Consider the following 13,377-nt stretch of genomic DNA (forward strand, 5'->3'; position numbering starts at 1 on the left):
TCCATCTATTTGCCAGGAATTGAGAGGGCTGGATGCCATGATTTTGGTTTTCTTAATGTTGAGTTTCAAGCCAACTTTTGCACTCTCCTTCTTCACCCGCATCAAGAGGCTCTTTAGTTCCTCTTCACTTTCTGCCATTAGAGTGGTATCATCTGCATATCTTAGGTTGTTGATATTTCTCCCGGCAATCATTTGATTATAACATTGCTCACAAATTATTGTTTTGTGTCACCCTGGTTTATTAGTTTTTCAAACAGAACAGAACAGAACAGAATAGAACAGAACAGAACAGAATAACAGTATCTCTCCCCCACCTTATTTTTCATCTCTCCTAACAATAAATAAACTTATAAATACTGTATGACTATATATATATATATATATATATATATATATATATATATATATATATATATATATATATACTTATTATACAGTAAAAAAAATCTCAGTTTTCCTGTGGTGAAAAAAAATATTACTGGAATTAAAATGAAAATTAAAACACACATTTTAGTATAGTATTAATTGCAAGTTGACACTTCTTTGTATGTACTTGCATTTATTTTGGATCAACTTTAAGACCTGAAGCTGTAGAGACAGAGCACTTATTCATTCTTCATTCATGCCTCTGTCTATGCCCTCTTTATGTTGATCTGAACTTCACTTAGAACAATTAGAGTGAGGAAGTTCTTAGACATCAAGATTGCTCCTTGGAATTGGATGACAGAGATTTGTAACTCCCAGTTGAAACAAAGCAAACAGTTTCAAACAGTGTGCACTGGTCTATTTCCTTTGTTGAGATATAAATAAAAGCCAGCTGTTCCATGGGCCATTAGATATCTTCAATGTCTGGCTGTAAATTTGTGTGCACACACCTGCCTTGATCCCCTTTAGTTTTTTTTCCAACTCTGCATCCTATTTAATAAACAGATGCAATGTGATTTTGGTCTCAGAGAGGAAGTAATGCAACTTCACAGATGGAGCAAAACATTTATTTATTTATTTATTTTCTATGGCTGCCTATCTCAGCAAGTAGGCAATGAACGATCTTAAAATAACTTAAAAACAATTCCCACCACGATTTCACAAATTAATATAAACAGCAGGTGAGGAAGATATTGCAATCAATAGTTGTTTGTATACCAGGCGATGGAATCCTTCATACATTGAGACCCCCACCCCCCAGCCTAAGACCCCCACCCAGGCCTTATAAAAAGCCAGCAGGGTAGGGACCAGCTAATTCCCTAGAGGAAGAGAGGAAGGTGAAAATGTTGTAAGGCATTTAACATATGTAAAACTTCGTCTAGGTTTCATTGTAATAATGAAAGATATGGCATGGCAATAAGTAATAAAGCACAGAGGAAACCTGAACAGTAAACTTAAGTTGAAATAATATGGAAATTCAGTAAAGAAGGAAGAAAGAAAGGGTCTAGAAAATGAAAATCAATAATTGACCTGGTAAGCCTGTTATGTATCTCAGTTTCTCAAGAAAGCAATTGGGGTGCAGAGCCTTAGTACAATCTTGCATTATCTAGGCTGGTAGTGTTTAGATCAAGAATTACACTCAACTTGATTATTACGAGCCATGGTGGTGCAGTGGTTAGAATGCAGTACTGCAAGCTACTTCTGCTGACTGCTGGCTGCCAGCAGTTCAGCAGTTTGATTCTCACTGGCTCAAGGTCGACTCAGCCTCCTATCCTTCCCAGATCGGTAAACTGAGGACCCAGATTGTTGGGGACAATATGCTGGCTCTGTAAACCACTCAGAGAGTGCTGTGAAGCAGTATATAAGTCTAATTGCTATTGCTATTATTCTATATTTGGGGGAGTTAATTTTGAACCTTAGTGAATCTTCATTATAGTACAAGTGAGTAGTGTATCTCAATTTGGCATCCTTCAAGTATTTTGAACTACTTACAGTTTTCTATAAAGGTTAAGTTTTATCTCCGATTTGGAGAAACTGAAATATAAAACTCTATTCCATTAATAAACTAGAATAACAGAATAACAGATTTGGAAGGGAACTTGGAGGTATTCTAGTCCAACCCCTTGCTCAGGCAGGAAACCCTATATCATTTCAGACAAATGGTTGTCCAATCTCTTGTTAAAAACTTCCAGTGTTGGAGTACCCACAACTTCTGGAGGCAAGTTGTTCCACTGAATAAATGTTCTAACTGTCAGGAAATTTCTCCTTAGTTCTAGGTTGCTTCTCTCCTTGTTTAGTTTCCATCCATTGCTTCTTGTCCTGCCTTCAGATGCTTTGGGAAATAGCTTGAGTCCCTCTTCTTTGTGGCAACCCCTGGGATACTGGAACACTGCTACCATGTCACCCCATAATGTATTCATTTCATATTCCTTATAACATAAGGGAAGAAGAACTATGTAAACCATCTTCAATTTCTTAAAGGAAGCATGGGATATCAATAATAGAAATAATTCCCTTAAATATTGAGATACATATTTGTGAAATTTCCACTCCTGAACATTTTAACTATTTTTATTTGATTTCTAAACTAAATCTGCTTCAGCTTTCTAAACTATATCAGCTTATCTAATTATTAATTATCCTAGGATGGAAACAACTATTATAGCACCATTTTACCACTTACAAATTAACAAAAATATGAATTTTATGGGTAATAATAATATATATATATATAGCTACAAGCTACAAAGTCTGAAAGAAACTCTATAAACCTAAATATCAAAAAGTAGACCTATGGCCAATCTTCTATAATGGACTACCTTTGCATACATATTTATTCTCTAGCATAATGCTTAGTGCACAGATTCATCTACTCAGATTATCAGAGAAAGCTACTTTAAATATTCTGTTCCATATAAATGTATAATTGTAATAACAGAAATCCATAATTTATTTTATGTAAATTCAAAGCAGCTTGCTTAGTTCTTTGAAGATTATTAAGTTTCTGAGTGGTTCATCTTCTTACTTACAATAATGACTACCATGATTTATCCATGGCTGTTATACCAGAGATAAAAACTGTTGATATCCTTGGAAAATACTAATATTCTTAATATAAAAAGTTTCTTTCTGAAAAAGAAAGAAACTTGTAAAATATAACCTATTCAGTTATGCCTTCTTTTTCCTGAAAAATAGGATTACTATAATCACACAATTACAATAACAACAAATTCATTTTAATTAATATTTCCAATATGTGACAAGTAAATCATTAAAGCATGAAGGATATTAAAACTGCTTATGTGCTGCATGCTGTTAGTATTTCATGCTCCAAATTTATTCCATATATTTTAAACTGAAATATGCAGAGACTGTGCCATGCTTGAAAAAATGTAATGCCTTCATAAATACCAAATGGCCCAGTGTATCAAATTATTTGAAATATATGTTGAAAATACAGGAAAATAGATGTATGGTTTATCAGCAGGAAATATTTTGTTTTTATACAAGGAAGTGAACAGTATAATATTATTTCATCATGTGAAATGCATTCTATTAATTTTATATTACCTTCAGAATAGTTTCAAGCAACATTTGACAAATGTAGTTGAAACAAAGCTAGATTTATAAAATTATTCCTGCAAACTAGGAATTAAGCTTTTATTCACAGATGTAGTGAACACCTATAGAGATAATACTACAAGCATTTATCTAGTGTCCTCCAAGACATTTCAGCAGACTGCTCTAACTTCAAATGTGCTTCTCCTCCTTCTCCATGAGAGCCCCCTGGATCTCTCTCTCTCTCTCTCTCTCTCTCTCTCTCTCTCTCTCTCTCTCTCTCTCTCTCTCTCTCTCTCTCTCTCTCTCTCTCTCTCTCTCTCTCTCTCTCTCTCTCTCTCTCTCTCTCTCTCTCTCTCTTTTTGAAAAAGAGACCAGATATGTTTTTGTTTCAGAGTAATAATAAATCAGAGTTCCAGATTTTCACTATATCTATGACAATAGGCTAAGCTGTCCCAAGTAACTCTGTGTAGGATCAAGCTAAAAGTCCTATCAATTTGTACTGTACGCAAGCCAACTGCCTCTGTGTGCAGAATAGAAGCAAGAGTTGAAAACTGATTTAAAAAAAATTTTTGGAAAGGATTGTGTGAGGTGAACTTAGCCGGTTCTATAACACAGTATAATAATTTCAGATAAAGGAGACTATTGACAACAACTAATTAGAGCTATTATCTATCAAATTATATTGATAGATATGAATTGGAAAATATATTCATTGGTCCTGCTGAAAGAAAAAACATATTAATGCCCCACTGTATTAAATATCTGCTGTAAATTAACAAAGATCTTTCCAGAAGTGGTCACCTAAATTGCATGCATAAATCTTTTTGGCAGGCCTGTGAAGGTATAATGAAATCAGACCTGTTATTTGTGGTTGCTTAAGTGCCCATCTGTGTAAATAAATTTGTAGAATTTCTTTGAGTTATTGGAAGAGGAAAATAATTCTGCAGATGAGTCCCACTATCAATGAGCAAAGGAACATAATCATCACCTGGTGGCCCAGGCATATGAACTATTGCTTGTGTCAATTCCTAGCACTATGAGGATATGCAGTTAAATTCTCTATTAGTTGGTCAGATGCCCTGAGAGCATTGCTACAATTATCTTTGCAAACTGTGTAACAGCACAGCTAAGAAAGCTTTTGCTCTCTTTAGGTTTTATGCTGAGGATTGATTAAGATTATTCTTTTCTACTTACAGTAGTTTAACACTCTCAGAGAAGCATGCATGCAACTCTTTCTCTACTGCATTCCTGTGATTTCCAATTATCTTGTGAAATTGTATTTTATTTTAAAATAAACTTAAAATATGGGCCACTGCTACCACAAGGAATTACATATATAATAATACAAAAAAGATTATGAAAGAAATAAAGAAGCTGATGATTTTCATTCTTTGTTTATTATGCATATGCTTATGGATTAACAGAATTTAAGTATGATAGTACCTAATGAAAAATTGAGTATATTTATATCTCATACAGAGAATTCTCCTTTATAGAATTGAGAAAGGTAAGAAAAAATGGGCAAAAAATTCTCTTAGCAACACAAATAAAGAGCTTTCTCTGCTACAGTAAATTTTTACAACCAATGTCCACTAGGAAAAATAAATAAAAAAGAGTTCATTTTGAACTTTATTTATGATTGAAATTCTTTTCTAGGATCATCTGGTATGAAAGAATTCAAGGTATAAAAATGGACACCTGAATGAGGACTCTAAAGCTAGGTTGAATGCCTGTCATCAAATCTCAAATGGAATAACTTTGGAAAGCCATGAAATTCTCAGATTGCTGAGAAACTGAGACAACTTTTTGCTTTTGATTACAAAGACACATAAAAGACTAGGTTGGATTTGGTAGGGTAGTTTCTAAATACACAAAATAATAATCTCTCAAAAACAGAGAACTCATCAATGCCAGTAGAAAGTTAGTAAATCAATGGCATTTCTCACTCCATAAGATGAAAGAGTGGAACTTTTTAGCCCCTCCCCTCAGAACCCTACTGACTTTCCACATCCTGATCTTTTGCCTGCACTTGTGCAGTTACTTGGTAGCCATTGCTACACTACCTGTCTTCTGAGGTATCTCACCTGCACTTTCCACCTCATCCCTATTTGTGAGAAAGTTGGAATTCTTACAATTTCTGATGGATAAATCTTCTGGTTCTGTGCAAGTCTAGATTTCAGCATGTGTCATCTTTCTTGTGGGAACTACATTGGTTTGTCGATTTCTTCTGGGCATAATTCAAAGTGCTGGTTGTTACCTTTAATGGCCTGGGATAAGGTTATTTGAAGGGCTGTCTTTTCCCAGTCATATCAATCTGACCCACCAGAGCTGGGAAGCAGAGAATGTTATAGATCCCCTTTATTAAGGACATTCATCTGGTGGGACCAAGAAGAAAGCCTTCTTCATAATGACTCCATCCCTGTTGAATAACATCCCTGTGGAAATAAGATTGGCCTTCTCTTTGACTCTTTCAAAAGGCTCTGAAGACATGTTTCTGCCAATGAGCCTGGGGACCCATTAATTGTCTGATTGTTGTCGCTAAGACAGTGGAGGTTTATTGCATTTTGTACAGGGCTTTTATTTTTGTAAGCTGCCCAGAGTCACCATGAGTAAGTTGGGCAGCAATATACATTTTCTTATTAAATTAATAAAATAAAATGGAGGGGGAAATTACTTATTTGTTTTATAAAATTTGATATGGCCAACCACAACCAGTAGACTCCAGGCAACTTTCAAAATCCAAAACATGGTCAAAACCAGTTAAAATATAAACCAGTGAGATTGCCCTGATTAAAGCAGCCACAACAAATCTTAACATTTCAATAAGGCAAGCCCTTGCTGTTATAGTAGGAAGTCATGTATAGGAGTAGGGAAGATGACGGTGACAGAGACAGGTGAGATCCCTTTCTAAACCAATGAGAGGAAAATTATGGCTAAAGTCCAAAACAAGCAAAAGAAATGTGTGATTCATTCAGGAAGATGCCTCCCTAATTCATATGAATGTAAGGGTGGGGAAATAAAACACAGGTTTACATGGTCAATCTTAATAAAAGGAGTTTTAGCCTTCATGTAGAGTTGATTTCTTGGTCTAGTCTACATAGTGGGCTAACAGCATGTGACTAATGGTTTTTGTTCTTTCTCAAAGATAAATCAAACTCATAAAAGATAAATAAATCAAACATTTTTTTAAAGTTAACATAAAAATTTTAGTTTACAACGATATGTGCAGTGCTCTTAGCAGATTACAAGATGATGCTGGTCCTTCATAATTAATAAATTTGAGAGAAACATGGCTTTCAAGTTATTCATTGGTTTCCCCAAAAAATAACAAGGAGAAAAATAAATATTGAAGTCAGACTGACATCACATAAATTGCTTGACTTGTGCAGGGAGATAGGAGTAAGAAAAAAAAATATTAAGAATCAAAACTTGATACAGTGATTAACTAGATAGTTATATCTTAGAGTTGACCTGCATCCTAATACAAACCCGTTTGTTTCTGGATCTTCCTCAGCTTCTTGGGATCAGAGCAGTAGTTTATCAGAGTTGTTGAGGACATGCTACATCCCAGCTCAGGCACAGCAACTTCTTGCTCAATGTCTCCAGAGTTCTCTCTTCATCTTTAAGAGAACAAAGCTTATTTTTCTTCCAGCAGAAGGAGAGCTGGAGGAGTATCACTCTGTACAGTACCTCTGTGCCAAAACCGGAGTCTTAGCTATATGTGTATTAGGAGTCAGACACAGTTTGTTGATCTGGGAATATTAGTTAGCTGGGAGGTACCGTGCAACAATGATACTGAACTGCTTAGATTAGAGTAGGAATCATAAAAAAAAACTAAGCGATAACAATTCAAGAGACCTTTCACCAATATGCGTAAATGGAAATGTTACTTTGTTTTTGTCAACGAAGTATTCCTTTGTGCATTTTATCCAATCTTTTCTTCCCACACAAAATGGAATCTTTTCAGCATAAGTGCTCATGAGATGGAGGGAAGACATGACATGTAAGAACAAGATTGTTTCCTGGTAGCAAAAACCTGCATATTTACATCTTACTGAAACATATTCTGTAAAAGAATTCTCCACCTGATCTGTAGCATTAGACTGGTGTTCCTTATCAATATTTTCATAGGCCTCTTTATGACAGATGATGGAGAGAGACTTTGGAGAAAACTAGTCAGATTTATCTGAGTTATTCTGTCTGTACTACAATGTTCTAGGCGTTTTCTTTCTTTTTCTTTGTTTTAAAAATAAAATGTGTAGCATTTACAATGTTTCTTTTAGCAGTATTTACTATTAATTTTAAGGGTATGGTTTATTAACATTTCATGAAAGTTGATACTTCTATTTTTATCGTAACTGTGATTTATTTTAATATATTTAATAAAACTGCAAAGAAAGAAAAATAAATATAATGAGGCTTTAATTGAATGCTGAAGTCCTTAAGTTATAGTTTAGTTAGATCGATCTAGGATTTGGATGAAGTGCAGTGGAGTGATTTCACATTGGGGTGGTTTTTTGTTTTTTGTTTAAAAAAGGTTCTTGGATAATTAATTTCATCCTGTGTTTTCTGAATAGATCAGTACGACTTACCTATAGTTGAATAACTTGAAAGCATACAGCAGAATCATTTGGTTATTTGCCAGCCTACAGTTTAATTATTTTTTTCTCTTCCAAGTATAATTCTTTAATTTTTATATTAGTTACCATGGAAACAGGAATTTTGTATTAAAGAATGAGGCAACTATGTGCATGGTACAATAATATTTGAAAAATATTTGATCTCTTGGAATTGAAAGGGATGAGGTATAAAATTATGTTTTCTTTCTTTTTAAATTCTAAAACAATGTAAAGGCTTTTTTTTTTAAATGTAACTATGTACTGTAAAACAAAACCCATGTTTTATACTCATGGTAAGTTATATTTTGTCCATAACTATCTAGGTGCCAGGGCTCCTCTACTAATTATACACGGCACTTTTGCCCAATAGATAAATCAGATTAGGCTGGGAAATTTTATATGCTGATATAGGCAGGACTTTGTTAAAATCTGTTGTTCTTATCATTCCAATGTTGGGTATGACAAAAGGCAAAATGAGCTGAGCCAGAGATAGAAAGGAGTTATAGATGTGCTTTTATTCAGGGCAGAATGTGATGTTATCTGTATTGTACATATAAACCAATACGACAATTAGTGAAAGATGTGAATATAAGAGAAGAGACATCACAGAAGAATCTGAAGATCTGGAGTAAGAATCCTGGAGGTCTAATATTGATATCTGGACTGAAAGTTCCTTATACCTATAGTGGATAGATTGACAGATAGTTATACTGTGGGATTTTGCTCTCGCTTTTCCTAAGTAACCATCTTCATCCTTCAAATACAGGTAGTCCTCGACTTTCAACAGCTTGCATAGTGACCGTTTGAAGTTACAGCGGCACTGAAAAAGTGACTTATGACCATTTTTTACACTTATAACCATTGCAGCATTCCCATGGTCATGTGATTTACATTCAGATGCTTAGTAACTGGTTCATATTTATGACAGATGCAGTATCCTGGGGTCATGTGATCACCTTTTGCGACCTTCTGACAAGCAAAGTCAATGGGGAAACCAGATTCACTTAACAACCATGTTACTAAATTAACAACTGCACCGATTCACTTAACAAATGTGGCAAGAAAAGTTGTAAAATGGGGCAAAATCTGCTTAACAAATTTCTCACTTAGCATCATAAATTTGGGGCTAAGTTGAGAACTACCTGTATTTGCCTTTTGCCTTTCCCCATAAAATACAGACTGAAAATAGGCTTGGTATGGTTGCCTTAGAATATATCTGTTCCAACCTGGCATCCTCTTGATGAGTTGGGGTTGTAGATCCAAGAATTCCTAGCTATTGACCGAAGTGGCACAGAATTCTATGAGAGTGTAGACTCATTCTTCCCAAGGTGGGAGATGGGAGAACAGCAGTTAGAATTTCATTGCAGCTTCACTAGGTAATTCCAGAGCTCATGATTTGCATTGTCTTGCAGGCCTGCTAATTCATCTCATCATAATGCTAAGGAAAGTGCTTCGTCTGAATCTTCCATATAAACAATATTTATTCATCATTGACTTGGTTATTTGTCTTATCTTGCAAATACTCAACAACATTAATCTTCAGGAATAAATTATTGATATTTATCTCCCTATGTTATTTAAATACCCATCTTTCTCTTTCAGGAAGAAGTACCCTCTTTCAAAGTCTGAACTTTAAAGTGCTGTGCTTTGCAGAGATTTTGTTATTTATTTTGAAGAGACACTTCAAATTCTCAAGCCTCATTTCTACATAAGCTCTTTCTGTCATCAAATTATCTGAAGCTCTGAAGTATAGGAGAAATGAGTATAATCAGTCACTGTAATTAAATGTTTCATATTTTATAAGAAAATGCAGAGTGGGGAGTTTCTGCTTTCTAGCACACAATATCTGTACTGGTACAGCTGTTATATGCCAACACATTAATCCAGGCAACAGGTTTTTCTGTTCCAAACCCTCTTTTTATAAAAAGCTATTTCTGTTTAATCTACAATGAAATGTTAGCAAAGATGAACCTCCCTGTGTTCTGCTGGATAGCTGCAGTAGAATAACAGTCATATTGTGTTGAGAAAGTCCAGTTATGGTTCCCAATGTAAACTTGGTTTCTTTCTAGTTATTTATTTTTATGCCTTTGAGTCAGTGTTGATTCCTGGCAACTGCCTGAGCAAGCCCCTGCAGTTTTCTTGACAAGATTTCTACACTGGCTTGCCATTGTTTCCTAGGGTTGAGAGAGAGGGACTGGCTCAAGGTCACCCAAATGGTTTTGTGCCTCTGGTAGGACAAGAACTAAAACTAAGGAGAAATTTCCTGACAGTGGGAACAATTAATCAGTGGAATGTATTGCCTTCAGAAGTTGTGGGTGCTCCATCACTGGAGGTTTTAAAGAAGAGATTGGACATTTGTCCAAAATGGTTTAGGGTCTCTTGCTTGTGCAGGGGGTTAAACTAGGAGACCTCCAAGGTCACTTCCAACTCTGTTATTCTGTTATTTTGAGAACCCACAGCCCAGGTTTGTAGCCTAGTGCCTTAAGCACTACATCAAACTGGCTCTCCTTCCATCTAATGAGGTATAGGATTTGCTTTATGACTATGTTTCTGAAAAGCTTTGAATGTAAGTAAGAAGGGGTGCTTCTTCTCTTCTCTAATTTGAAATGGCTCATCTAATGGATATTTGCCCAGAAAATTGCCAATATGGCAACAATTTCATATTAGTTTGTGCATCTGTAAGCCCAGACATGGCTGAATAGAATGATGTCTGCCTCTTAGCAAAAAAAGAAATACTGACATGTCAACTTTGGGAAGGAAAGGATCATTTGTTACCATGGTGAATGTAAAATTTTTCAGAGTTGAACACATTAGAGTATATTTTTAACAGTCAATCTTCTCAATCACAGATCTCCCTCAAATTATTCTGGAGCCTTTCTGCAGAATAATAGATTAATGTTCAGAAATTCATGGAATGTAGAAGAAATGGAATGCTCCAAAGAGCTCATTTTTCTTTCTTCTTTCAGAGATTGCCATGACTATTCCCATGGCATCTGAATACATCTACAGATAAGCAAATAGCCTAAATTAAGAACTGGCAGCAAACATTTCAGAACCAAGAATAGGGAAATATAGAAAAATGGCTTTTACTCATCTGTTTCTTTTACCCTTGACAGTATATTATGTCTTTCAAACTTAAAGGGCTGCTCTCCCATTTGTCCAACCAAACCATGATTTCATTATACCTTGAAGTAAGATGGGCAGCCTATAAATTGTAGAACTAACTAACTAACTAACTAACTAACTAACTAACTAACTAACTAACTAACTAACTAACTAACTAACTATAGTTACTGGGAACCTTTCAATGCTGTGGAAGGCTTCAAGGGTCAAATTTCACTTTGGTGGGTTTAAAGTCAAAAGAGGCACTCTTAAAACAAACAAGGGCATTTGTTGAACATGGCTTTCTTTCTCTTCCATGCTTTCCCAGAAGTAAAAAGGTCTCAGCTGAAAACAATGCTCCACCTGTGGCAATGCTAAATTGATATGCCCTATGAAACATGTATGGTATAAGACAGAAGTCTTCTTCTTAGGCTTATCCTGCTTTTTTATAGATAATTCAAAGCAATGAACATATCTAATACTCCTGCCTATTTTCCCCATAACAATAACCATGTCGGGGGGTGGGTGGGCTGGGAGACTAGGTCAAAGCCATCTACCTAGCTTTCATGCCTAAGGGAGGCCATAAAATTCCTAGTTTCTAAGCCAGCATCTTCACTACTACATCAAATTGGCTCTTTTACTGTGAATTAAAAGGTAAATTTGCTATACAGGATAGCATCAGTTGGTTCTTTCACCCACATTTTTACCTTAGCCAGTACAAAACTGTTTATAGAAACATTTTTCCTTATAATATATTTGAAAACTTTTGCTGTTTGCTCAATATAATGTTATATATACCTATTTAAGTGTCTGTCTTGTTGAATTTGATAAGGTTTATTTTCATCCAAGACAGTGGTAAACCGAAACATTTTAAAACAAAATTAAGAAGTACAAGAAGAAACAGACAACATTGTCTTTGCAACTTTGTGACAGGTATTAAAAAAAAGAAAAAAATATTCATCTTCACTTTCTACTTTCTGAGTTAGAATTTATAAACAAAATATTTGTGAATCAGAACTTTAACAAAAAGAGTTATGTTCATGTATAAATATCTTCACTCTGATATCAGTCTTCACTGAGGTGGGAGATAATTGAATAAAGTTACAAATCTTCCATTTTTACCATTAGGAGGTTGCTTCTGCCCATAAATGGCTAGCAAAGGTCCAGCAACAGGAGAAGACAGCTTCTTTATTATTGATCATTGATAAATGAGCAGATGAAAGATAACAAATTAGAAGAACTAGAATTAGACAAATTAGAGTAAATCCCATGGAAGATTGATTTTGTATATTGTATTTTGTATATTGATTTTGTAACTACAGCAAGATTACTATTTGTGCAATAGTGGAATGATACTGAAATTCCCACAATGAAAGAATAAATTATGAGAAATGTCAGAACTGGTAGAAAGGGCAAAATTTCTGTTTACTCACAAAGAAAATAATAAGTACTTCTCTGAAAGACTAGAAAACTTTTATGGATTTTTTGCTAACAGAGGAAAAACTTGAAATTATGATTTATGGATTTAATGATTGAAAAAGATGAAGACTAAATAAGGGGCTGAAGGGATCACTGGAATAGTTAAAAAGAGATTAAGAGGAAAGGATGAGTTTGTTAATATTTTTTGAAAAGAAGGTTGGAAGTAATTTGTTTTAGTTTCTTTAGTTATTGCTTTCTCTTTTTTTGCTTTTCTTTCTTTGCACTTTCTTCTTTCTTCTCTTTCTCTTATTTAAGATTTGCTTTAAAAAAGGCAAAGGAGAATGACTAGAAGAAATTCCTTGGAGAGGAAAAATTAGTAATCAAAAGAAACTCTCTGAAAGGAAAGGCAAAAATTAAGGTATTGATTTCAACTATTTGGAGCCCGGGGTCTTTCTACTAAAGGGTTTTATTGTTGAGGCTCCCATTTAGAAAAACTGGTGGTCCTCAAAAGATGGAAACAAATGCTTGAAATAGGCTGGTCATCTATAAGACAAGAAAAACACCATTTTTTTTCCTTCCAAAGAGAAAACATGCAGGCTAGGGAATTGTGGACTTTAAGGTTAAGAAACATTAACTTACAACACCCTGAAACATTTGGAACTAGGAATATATATATATATATATATATATATATATATATATATATATATATATATATATATATATATATATATATATATATATATATATA

The sequence above is a fragment of the Protobothrops mucrosquamatus genome, unplaced genomic scaffold, assembly GCF_001527695.2.
Source record: "Protobothrops mucrosquamatus isolate PMUCROS unplaced genomic scaffold, P.Mucros_1.0 scaffold1076, whole genome shotgun sequence".
NCBI classification, from domain to species: Eukaryota; Metazoa; Chordata; class Lepidosauria; order Squamata; family Viperidae; genus Protobothrops; species Protobothrops mucrosquamatus.